Source organism: Musca vetustissima, unplaced genomic scaffold, assembly GCF_032173495.1.
Source record: "Musca vetustissima isolate MV318-11 ecotype Yass unplaced genomic scaffold, APGP_CSIRO_Mvet_v1 utg15378, whole genome shotgun sequence".
NCBI classification, from domain to species: domain Eukaryota; kingdom Metazoa; phylum Arthropoda; class Insecta; order Diptera; family Muscidae; genus Musca; species Musca vetustissima.
The window spans coordinates 222542-235261 of record NW_026878684.1 but is presented as its reverse complement, the minus strand read 5'-3'; positions in this window follow the sequence as shown (position 1 = coordinate 235261).

The following is a 12720-nucleotide window of genomic DNA, read 5'->3' as shown; positions in this document are numbered from 1 at the left end:
GTATTACGGCATTTATAGTTCCATATGAAGTTAGACATTTTATTGCAAATAAATATTAAGGCAGTAGGAATACACCTCCTAAAAAATTATTAATAGTATATAACAAGTTTGATTCGCATTCTTTTAATGATCATTTCGAATTTGACGAATTGGGAAATATTTTTTAGTTATCCATAGACAGGAGAGTATAAATATTCCGGGCCGGTCAAAATTAACCCAGTAAATGAATTTTTATGTCAAAAAAAACATCCGACAGATAAAGAGACGAAATGCTTACCGTTAATCTGTGTACATCTATTTATAGGGCATACCTTTCAGTCAAATCGTATCGAAATATTTTTGAAGATTATTTTGTCGTTCTAACTCGATACCTTGTGTGTCGTTTTCCTCATTATTTTCGTGAACCGTAATTACCTTAACACAGTAATTTGTGTATATTTAAATATTCTATAAATATGCCGCTCATGATATTTTAAACAGGATCTTGAAAGACAAAAAATCACTATTTGTATGTTTTCATCGTCCTTTTACCTTTTTGCAGATCCTTGCTTAGAAACTCTTATATCTAACATTGATTAATTATTAATTAATAATTGCAAATTATGAAGATTCATCTGATAAATTTACCATAAACATACCCAAATATACGTTAATAATTTTTATTAGCATAAGACTTCCGTATCAGTAAATTTCTTAACCGAATTTTCAGATAATAAAATCGCAATTTAATTTTCTCCAACAGTGCCTATCTTATTGGGCAGCATTTATAATTGCAAGTCCACTTTAAATATTGTTTTGGGAGATAGAAACCTCTACAAATTTTAATATGCCTACGAATATAATATATCCCGTTTATGTGCCACCCGATTTGTTTTAAACAAATGTTTCGTTGATTTTTGTGGTATTGTGGACAATAATTCACTAGAATTGTTATTCTTTTTTTAGTCTAATAGAAATTGGCAACACAAATAATCCGGAAGGTTTGGTGTAGCTTATAAAATACGCGGAAAATCTCGTTATTATTAATCCTTACATTTATATTTTCTACGAAAACAATTGTTTCTTCTCAAAAAAAAAAAAAAAAATCATGTCGCTCTACTGTTCGATTTTTTGAACTACATTTTCCAAGCCTTATCATTTAGCTTATAACAAGCTCCTCCACCTCGATGCTGGAAATAAATTTCTGTAATCTATATTTTTGGATAAGTTTAAATAACATTTTTTAATACCATTTCGGTGCGAGTGTGAGTTTCAGAGCGAAATGGAGTAAGCTCCACATCGGGTTTTGATGCCCTTTTTTTATTTTTTTTTGTTTCAACAACGATTTTCTGACATTAGACATATTTGAAATTCCCTATCGCACAATTGTAGCCAATGCTTTTGTAAATTTTTATAGAACTACTATTTCAAAATGTTTGTGGTTCAAAAAAAAAAAAAAAAAAACCCAAAAAAAAAAACTTTCAAATATTTTTTTGAAGAATATTTTTGGATATATCACATGACAGGAATACTCTCCATTTGGACTTTTTTTTTTTGGATAGTGAATGTCGATTTATAATTTTCTACAACACCCGTTTATATATCCTCCTCAAACATAGGTCCACATTTTAGTTAAACATCCTTATTTTATATCCCAACAACCGCAATTTTAAAATTCAAATTTTCAAGGACTCGATTTACTTGTATGTTATATAACACACAATATTCTTACCAACTTTTGATTTGTTTTTTTTCTCCTTTTCTTATTCTTCTTTCATATTTGCATTTCATTTAATTTCGAAATTTCAAAGAATTACATTGCAATCGTAGAAACATAAGAACATTGACTTGAGCATATGTTCGTTCTTACAACGCCTTAATGTAGGCAACACATTTTAGTTTTAATACATCTTTGGCTGGAGTAGAGGACAAGAATATGATATTTCCATGGAATTTCATTCATTTGCAAATTTTAATGAATATGCAGTATTAATTCTGTGGAATTCAAATCTTTCTCTCCTTCATAACACTTAGAATTTGCCTTTGCCTGTGCAGAGAGAAAGACAAGAATTTTAATTTAAATAAAATTGAGGGAATGAATTAAAGGAAGAGAAATTTTAAATTAGAAAATAAAAATGAAAACAATATTACCAATAAGATTGTTATGATTTCTGATTAGAAAAATGTGATTATTGACATTGATTTGGGAATTTTAATATTTATTTAAAATTCGGAATTAATAAAGCAATGTTTTTCGTGAAAAGTAACAAAATGTTTCCTTCCTTAATTGACATAGATGTCTTGGCGCCGATATAACAAGACTTTAGTTGCATACAAATTTGGAATTTTCCTTTAATATCCTTTAATTTTTTAATCAAGCTTAAATTTGTTACCCTAATTGTATCCCTACGTTTTTCTATAAAAATTATTTTCCAACACTGTTTTTAAATTAAATTTAGTGTTTATGCCCTCAAGCATGCCATGCGAACAGCCTACATTTTTCTATTTTATATTCAAATTTAGCAAAATGCTACACTTTCATTCATTCTTAAACCACAAGAGAAGTGAAATTTATTTCACGAAGTATATAACCAGAGCGGAAGTTTCGTGCACCATTAACCACCATGTTTTTCTTAAGTAATAGTCTTGTTTAAATATAAACTGTGGTGTATAGTTTTAGGCTTTATATTTTAACTTCTATGAAGCATAGTTTTAGGGAGAAGAACTGAAGAGGAAGAAGTAATGTTTTCATTATAACGAAAATATATTCAAGAGTTTATAGTAATCATTATAGGCTCATGAATATATTTCTCCAGGGGCGACTGTGTGAAATGCTTGGAGATTTTTGTATTTCTTTTACAGGCTATCCCGGTGTTTGTAAAATTTATAATGGGTCCACCTTCTTAAACTTAATGTTTTGTGTACTTCTGCAGCTGATCTAGGCCGTATCGGACAGAATTGATAATGATCTTTATTTTCCTTTATTCTTACAGTGTCCGATAAATTTTATATATTGTGAAGACTTTACCTCCATAACCCAACCTCCCTATAATATGTTATATCTTAGCCTGAAAAAGTCAACTTACAGCTTTGCTGAAAATTGCATGTTAAACCTTTAAAACCATTTTCAGGATGCTTATGTATTGTAAAACTTGTTGTACCCCTTATCATCCAAGAAGAGACTAAAAGTGTTAGGGACTATATGTAACAAAATAAAAATGAACTAACTTTTGAAATATGTTGTAGTATAACAACACCGACATGCACACACACTTACACACACAATTCATGGACAAAATTGCATGAAATATATTTTCCATTTCTATTTTTTTCATCGTACACGTATAGTGCCAAGTCAGTTAACCACGTTTCAAGATGATAATAGTTTTCAATAAACTACCGAGTTAAAAAAAAAACACCGAACAAGAAGAACACAAAAAACTGGGTCATTGTGCCTTTTGTTCTTTACTGTGTGTATATACTGCTACTATCTATTATGTCTGTAAGTGTGTGTGTGCGCGTTTGTTGCCTGGTATCTTTGTTGCACAAAAATAAGTTTCTTTGTCAAGGGAAATTAGTGGCATACCCGGCGGCCAAATGGTAATTACTAAAAGCGAAAGTATACTGCTCGTTTGTTTGTTGTTGTTGTTGCTGTTGTTGTTGGAGGGCAAAAATACGACCAAAAAGAGACACAAATATTTTGTTGGAGATAAATTTTAATAGAATGGAGCAAATGGAGAAGATAATAATGAAAGAAAGGATTTGGAAATAAGGACATTAAGGCAACGATTTAAACATTTAATGTTGGAAGTAAAGAGATTTATTAAATTTTTGTGGGTAAATTTAGCAGGATAACGATAATAAATTACTATATTACTTTGTAGCCTATATGTAGGCGTATAAATTATATAAAGATAAAGACAATTTAGGCGACAATGGTATTCATATCAAATTTACAAATTTTAACCTTCTAAAAAGCCACGTTTTTGAAAATTCATGAAAGAATGTTTTTAGAAAATCCAAGGCTTTGAAATAACCTTTGAAAAAATTAAAAAAAAAATCCATGTCTTGATACACTGAAAAAAGATCCCTGGAAGGAACATACTCATGCCTTTCTGAAATTTATGCAAAATTTTATTTCATTCGGGCAGATTTAGAGTCGTCTGCGTACCAAGGGTCAAATTTATGGAAAACGATTTATAGGAAAATTGATACCCGCTATTCGGTACGCTGCACTGTTAAATCTCAATCAGACACCCTTTCGAAATATATATGGAAGCTATAGCTGCGTACATATGGAAGCATAACGCCATAACGGCCTTCAAGTCTCAATTTGATACGTTGTGCAAAATTTCTTGTTAATCGCACAAACATTAGAAGTTTGGTGCACCATTTAAACCGGCCAAATATATATGTATATAAAATCGGACAAATATAAATTTATAAGTGCGAACTATATTGAAATCTGAACGATTTTTTCCGAAACTTACCACACATCATTCAAGACTCAATTCAGTATGCTATGCCAAATTTCGTGTACATCGCACGATATACATGGACTTTGGTCCACTAATTACCTAAAATCGGACGAAAATATATATGGGAGCTTTATCTAAATCTGAATCGATTTTCACGAAATTTAACACACATCGTTCTAGACTTAATCCATTACGCTATGCAAAATTTCGTGCAAATTGAGCGATATATAGGGACTTTGGTGCACTATTTACATAAAATTGGACAAAAATACATATGGGAACTATATCTAAATCTGAACCAATTTTCCCGAAACTTTCCACTCATCATACTAGACTGAATTCAGTGTGCTACTCCAAATTTAGCGCAAATCAAAGAATATAAAGGGACTTTGGTTCACTACTTAACTAAAATCGGACGAAAATATATTTTTCCCAATTTCAATAGAGTTCTAACTTGGGCCAAATAAATCAGTTGGGTATAATAGAGGGCATTAATAATTGTTAAAAAATAATTTTTACAAAATCCGCACGAAAAATGTGAAAAAAATCCATGCCTTAGAAAATCACTGAAAAATTATTTTTATTAAATTCCAAGTCTTTGATGGTTTTTAAATAAAGTATTTACAAAATCTACGCTTTCGATAATCCTTGAAACACATTTTTAAAAAATCCATGGATTTGATTATCCTTGGAAAAATTCCCTTTAAAAAACTCCACGGATTTAATAATCCTTGGAAAAGTTTTCTTTAAAAATTCCATACTTTAGTAATCCTTAATAAATTAGTCTATAAAAATCCAGGGGATTCAAGGATTATCAGTCTTTCACTCGTTGGATTAAAGGATTATCAATCATTAAAAAAATATATTAAAAAAAAACACATATTGAAGAAAAAACCACAATACTTGAAAAAATATTTTTTAAAGAATTCACGCCTTTGAATAAGCTGGGAAAAAATATTCATTAAAAAATCCAGGCCTTTGAATGTCAATGTCTTTAAGAATATTTGAAGAAAATATTTGTGGAAATTCATACTTTATTTTCGCTTGAGACCCTTCGAAACAAAAATATCAACAAAATATCACTTTTCTCGAAATATATTCACATTATTCCCCCATTAATGCTGGCATTTACATTTTATTTAAATTCATCTGCGTGTTATCAATAAAATACACACCTTTGACTAAAAAAATTAAATAAATAATAGCCATGCTATTTTTATTCTCAAATCTCAATTTTACAATCCCTTTTCATTCAATTCAAAATATTATTGCTTTATAGCTTTCACATCTCAATAGTGTCTAGACAACAAAATGTGTCATTCACTTCACTTTTTCATACGTAAACCCGCCTAAAGGTATACTATATTTTATAACATATAAAATATAACATATATATGTGTATATCAACAGTATAATAAAGTGAAACAATGGAATTGTTTCAAATTACAATACTATCTCAATAAGCAGCCCGACAGCCAACCAGCCAGCCAGCCATGCATGTGTTTATAGTCACAGCAGAAAAAAAAACAGAACTGAACTGAAAAACCCACAGAACCGCGTAAACTTTACCCTCATGTGACATGTGTGTCACACACATGGTGGGGCACTGTAACAGAATTTTAGGTAAACTTTTTCTTTGGCTGACATTTTACATACATGATGATAGTTCGAATCAAAGCGTAGAACAAATATGAAATATTAAAATAAATATATAACAATTTTTTAAATTTTCCTCGGAACAAGAGAGTGGTTTTAATAATCCTTAAAGTATGCCAGAGAAATTTTAAAATGTGTGTTTTCATGACACAATTAACCATTTACCGGGTTAAATTATGAATTTTTGTGTCAAAAAGTTATCGTTGGCATATGGAAAATTATGTCGAAGCTTAACCACCTAGCTGGAACTGTTATTAGCGAACAAGTTTAGCCTTAATATATGCTCTAATTTCACGTTATTTAATTATGCCTGTAAGTATGCAATACTGGAGTTGGTGGATAATTATACAATATTTGTTTAGTTTCTAAACCAAAAAATTATATTAGAAATTTTTAGTTTTTTACATTAAATTAATACAAATTAATTATCCGTAAGCCAGTAAGCAAGTACTCTAGGGAGACTCTGCCTTTCCCGAAAGTAATCATTGTGACCATAACCTACTTTAAAAATAAAAATCTTGTTGTTTTTTTTTTAATTTTAAAACAACAAGAAAGGGATCAATCGACTTACCTAAAAAGGGACTGAGTTTAGTAAAATATGCAGTGGATAATATGCAATGCGTAAGACCCAGTCGTGGATATAATAAAACTAAGTTTTCAAGATACAAAAATTGTGTTCTTTTCAATTTTTTATAGAACAAAAACTGAGCCTCAGGATTTCATTTTTATTACTGCAAAGAAAATTTTTTGATAAAATATGATTTCTTCAGCATCATCTTAAACATTTCTCAAGAATCATCCTATTTACTTAATATTAATACAAAAAGCATACATACTCAAAAAAAACACATTTGCTAATTAAAATAAACACATTTATTCTTAAGCTGAAATGCTCTTAAATCAAATAAGCAAAAAAGAAAAAGAACAAGAAAAAAATTTAGCAAAAAGAAAAGCAGACACATTTATCAAAAGGCACATTTTTATTTGGATTTTGTTGTCAGTTCTTTGTTTGTTTTTATCTGACATTTTAAATATTTTTTTCTTTAAAACTAAAGAAGAGATTTTTTTCTTATGGCTTTTATATCTATTTTAGGTGCTTTAATATGTTTTGGGGTTTAGTTTTATTTTTTTGATAGAATAATTTCTTCTTGGGTTATTTCAAGGATTATCAATGGCTAGGATTTGAATTTGTTTAAAAATTATTTTTCTAGGACCACCGATGGATTTTTTAAAAATATTTTTCAAGGTTCGTAAAAGTTTACAGTTAACGATAACAACAAAAAAAATTTTTTAAAAAATCAAAAATCAAAGGCGTGGATTTTTTAAAGAATATTTTTCAAAGGATTCTCAAAAGCGTGGTTTTTTTGAAGAATATTTTTTCAAGGGTTTTCAAAGCCTTGCATTTTTTTAAAAGTATTTTTTAAGGATTCTCAAAGGCGTGGATTTTTTAAAGAACATTTTTCTAAGGATTATCAAGGTCGTGGATTTTTTTAAAGAATTGTTTTCTAAGGATTATCAAGGGCGTGGATCTTTTAAAGAACTGTTTTCTAAGGATTTTCAAAGGCGTGATTTTTTTAGAGAATATTTTTCTAAGGATTGTCAAAGGCGTGGGTTTTTTAAAGAATATTTTTCTAAGGATTATCAAAGTCGTGGATTTTTTAAAGGATATTTTTCTAAGGATTGTCAAAAGCCGTAATTTTTTAAAGAATATTTTTAGGGATTATCAAAATGTTTAAAGGCTTGATATTATTATACAATATTCTTTCAAAGACCTGAATTTTTTAAAAAATATTTTTTAGATCTTATCAAACATTTTTAAAGGCTTGATATATTTTTAAATATTTTTATGGATTATCAAAAGGTTGGATTAAAAAAATGATAGGATTATTGGTGGCGTGGATTTTTTAACGAGTAATTTTCAAAGGATTATGAAATGCTTGGATTGCGAAAGGCGCAGTTTTTAGAAATATATTTTAATAATTATAAAGGTATGCAACTTAAAAACAAGAAAAAAGTATTTCTATATTTTCCTGAACCCTTTAAAAATTTAACATATATGTATTTTATTTTCATTTGATATCCCATAAAATTGAATTTCATGATTATTTTATTATAATACATATATGGCCTTGCTATGCTGTGTGTAATAAAATCACCAAGAACAACAACAACATCGGCAACATAACATAAAAGTAATCAATAAAAATACCAAACTCTGAAAATGTAATTTGTGTGAAAATTTAAACCCAAAAAAACAACAACAGCAACATCGACTCCGACATCAACAACAACAAACGCACAATGCAATAAAATTGCCCAACATTGTAATGTGATAAATTTTATTATATACGAGATTTAATAAAACAATCACTGGACTTAAAATTTAAGACTATTTAAGCCCATTTAAGTATGCAATAAAAATTGAAAATTCTCTGTACAGAGAAGCCTAAAGGCAATACTTTGATAAGCGATAATGGGGAAAAACACACACAAAACAATAACAACAACAGCAACATCGCTCAATAACGATAATTAAATGTTTTGATATAATATATATGAAATATGAATATACTATATGGTAAATTTGAGATATGTACATACATTGAAAAATAGGTTAGTATGGATGGATGTTTTTTTGTTTTGATGTTTTATTGGTAATTTGAGTGAAAAATATAAATTTAAAAATATTTTATGTATTTGTATTGAGGGTTAAATTATGTTTACAGGTTATTTGTTGTTTTTTGTTTTATGGGATTTATCATTAGCTGTAACTCATATTTTTTCCTTTATATATATAATATGAATAACGAAATCTATATAGAAATGCCTGAAGTATTGCTGATAACGTTTTGAAAAGTCAATAATAAAATATCATAATAAATACTATATTAATATGAAATTTTATATTTGCAAAGGCATATAATTGTGTTATCTATGGATTCTAAGAATTAATAATTGTATATGGAGCCTAGGTCTGCATCTGCACCAATTTCAACAAGGCACAATAAAATTCTAGACTTAATTCAGTAAGCTATGCCAATTTTCGGGTAAATCGAAATATATATGGGAAATTAAAAAATTCTTTTAAAATTCCATTAAAAAAAATTTGAAAAATTTTTTTGCGAGCACATTCATGATTTTTGGTACATAGGTTAAGAAAAATATGCTGATTCGAAATCTGTTCGCGTTCACTAATTCGAATGCTGCGCAGAAAAGTTATAGCGATTTTAAATCTTGTATTTCAAATATAAATTAAATGAATTCCTATTTGTTGTAATTCGCGAATTTCTTCACAAATGGATAACACCATTTGTTTTCTTTGCATACTTGTCAAATCACATTGAAATACGGTATAATGGTCGCGAAAAACAAATAGAAGCATGAAGATATCGGAAAATAAAATAAATTATTTTTTGAATTAAAATAAAAAGGTTTTTTCAATTTTCGATTTTTTTAGTATGGTTAAGAGGATACGGTTCTTCCTTAATCTTCTGCAAATTCTTTTAGATGATTGTTAAATATCGGTAGATTCTATTGTTAAGAGTTTTGCCTTTAAAAACGGCCAAATATATTGCAGTTACAGTATATGAAAATGATCAACATTAAAAAGGATGCAATTCCCGTAGTCGTTGAAATCAGTTAATGCGCATGCGTTTTTCGGATAAAGCGAATCAATCTCTTCCAATAATTATGAATTTTTCGAGGTTTCGGTTAGCGGCCGAAGTGTGCCGCTCGATGCACCTTACTATGCAAAAATCCTAAAAATGGCTAAAAATCACGCAACGTGCATACGATTTTTATGCGCATCCGATTTCAGTAATCTCCTATGAAAATACACAAAAGGACACCTATTTTAAAAGGATCGGTTAAGAACCGCGGATGTGCCTTCACAATCGATTTTGGATAAAATACGCATATTATTGGCGTATCGATATATTTTTGACCTATTTTCACACAGATTCGCGAATATGATAACATAAGAATGAATGTATGTGAAATAAATTCGAAGAAAAACGCGATTATATACGCGAATTTGTCAAAATAAGTTTTTGCAGTTTTTCCCACATTCAAGGTACCTATATCCGCCGTTTTATTGAGCGGAATTGAACATGGATGGGCTCATTAGATCCGGCACGTAAAAAAACTAAAATCACGCGGGGTTCCACGGAATTTGAATGGACTTGCTTAATTTTAGACTCAAAAAATATGTTTTTTATACAAATTTACGCACCAAATTTTCGACCTTGGAATCCAATTGCAAAGAAGCTACGGTGAGCACATTCATGAGATATACACTAAACGAAGCAAAATCATGAGTTCTACAATCCTATAATCAGTTTAGTCCATTATCTGGATGCGCATCCTAATTATAAGAAAAATTCAAAAAACACCGAACATCCGGCTTCAAAATGTCAGCATCCATTTTGGGTGGATCCATTGATTATATCGAAAAATCATACATTAGAACCATATTGTCCATGGGGTATTCTGCAACTTAGTCACTGATCACATGTGCGTGCGTTGTGTAGTTTATCCACAAATCAGGAAGGAACACAAAAAAACTCGTTGGCTTCAACACATTTTCACCCATTTTTTTACATTACCACCATCACAGCTTCCACCCAACTTATTATTTATTACCAATATTTTAAGATTTTGACAAGAACATTTCATTTTATAGAAATGAATTTAAATTATATGCTATATGTTTATATTTCGCGAGTTATAACCTTGCAAACCTCAGCTTCAAGGAATTTAAAAGATTTTTGTAATTTCCCATATAGGTCTTTGATACTGACCCGATTTTCACGAAACGTAGCACACATTGTTCTATACTTAATCCAGTACGCTATTCCCAATTTCGTCCAAATCGAAGGATATATAGGAACTTTGGTACACCATTCACCTAAAATCGGACGAAAATATATATGGGAGCTATATCTAAATCTGTACCGATTTTCACGAAACTTAGCACACATTGTTCTAGACTTAATTAAGTAGGGTATGCCGAATTTCGTGAAAATCGAAGGATATATAAGAACTTTGGTACACCATTTACCTTAAATCGGACGAAAATCTATATTCTAGTAAAATTCTAGTAAAAATATTCTTTAAAAATCCACGCCTGTAGCTCCGACAGTTCTATTAAAAATATTCTTTAAAACTTCACGTCTGAGGCTTTGATAATTCTGGTAAAAATATTTTTTAAAGATCCACATCTGTGACTCAGATAATTCTGGTAAAAATATTCTTCAAAAATACACGACTGTGGCTCCGTTAAAATATTATCTAAAAATCCACGCCTGTGGCTCTGATAATTCTAATAAAAATATTCGTTAAAAATCCATGCCTATCACTTTGATATTTCTCTCAAAAATATGCTTTAAAAGTGCACTCCTATGGCTTCAATAATCCTTCTAAAAATATTATTATATATAAATATATATTTGCCATTTCATAAAATATATTCAAGGTAATACCAACCTACATTTAAAATATTTTTCTTAATCTATGTTATAAGAATATGTTGATTATTGTTGATCTTCGATTTTAATTGAATAGCATTAAATGCTTTTAAATCCTCTTAGCTTTACTACAGCCTACATTTAGGCTTATTTTTCCAGGAATTTTCGAAAATAAAATTCTTAACTAGTTACTTATGTTTACTGGCAAACTGATTAAGACAACATTCAGTTTGCCAGTAAGTAGTTCAAACACACACTCACACATATATACACACATCTTCTCTATTTACTTTCATTTGAAAATTTAATCAATTTTTAAAATATTTATGTTGTAAATATTGTTGTTTATGTTAATAAACAACAAATAGGCTGTGCTATTTCATTTATTATTTAATTAATTTTGTTGTATACTTTAAGGGATAGTTAAGCTTATAAAATGTGTGGTATTCACACATATACACTTAGATAGCCAATGGCCATTGATTGTTGTAAATTTTTGAAACAAATGTATTTTTGTGTGTGTGCGTGTTATGATTTTTACACTTAACCCTTTTGTTATATTTTAAGACCCATTATCCATCTGAATTTTTCAACAACAAGTTTTTAATCAAAACCCAACTAACACACACAATGTGCAGGGCAAGGCATCGTAAAAATTATTTAAATTCTATTTAATAGACTTATGTTAATAACGCCTAACGAACGCCCAGATCATCGGCAGCATCATTATCTCCATGTCACAATATCGATAGATTAAACAAACACTTTGCAAATTACAAATAGGCCTGAAAATAAAAGAGGAACAACAACAGCAGCAACAATTTGGTGTCCAAACCCAAGGAACCAATAATCAATCAATGCTAACAACTTAATCCGCTTTTCTCTTCAAATGTATAGGGAAAGGGGGAGAGAGACAACAGATTTTCATCAAATTGAAGTGTTGCTGGCTTAAGCTGGCATAACACACAAAATATCCTCGGCCCATCCCTCAAATAAACGGGGGAGAAGGGGTAATCTACATTTATATTCTTGTTAAATCCACAGCAGTTTGGTTTTTTGTTCCATCTCTCGGCCAGATGAAAGAGATTCACCAATGAAATATAATACAAAATAAATCAAGCATAATATGCATGTGTGTGCGA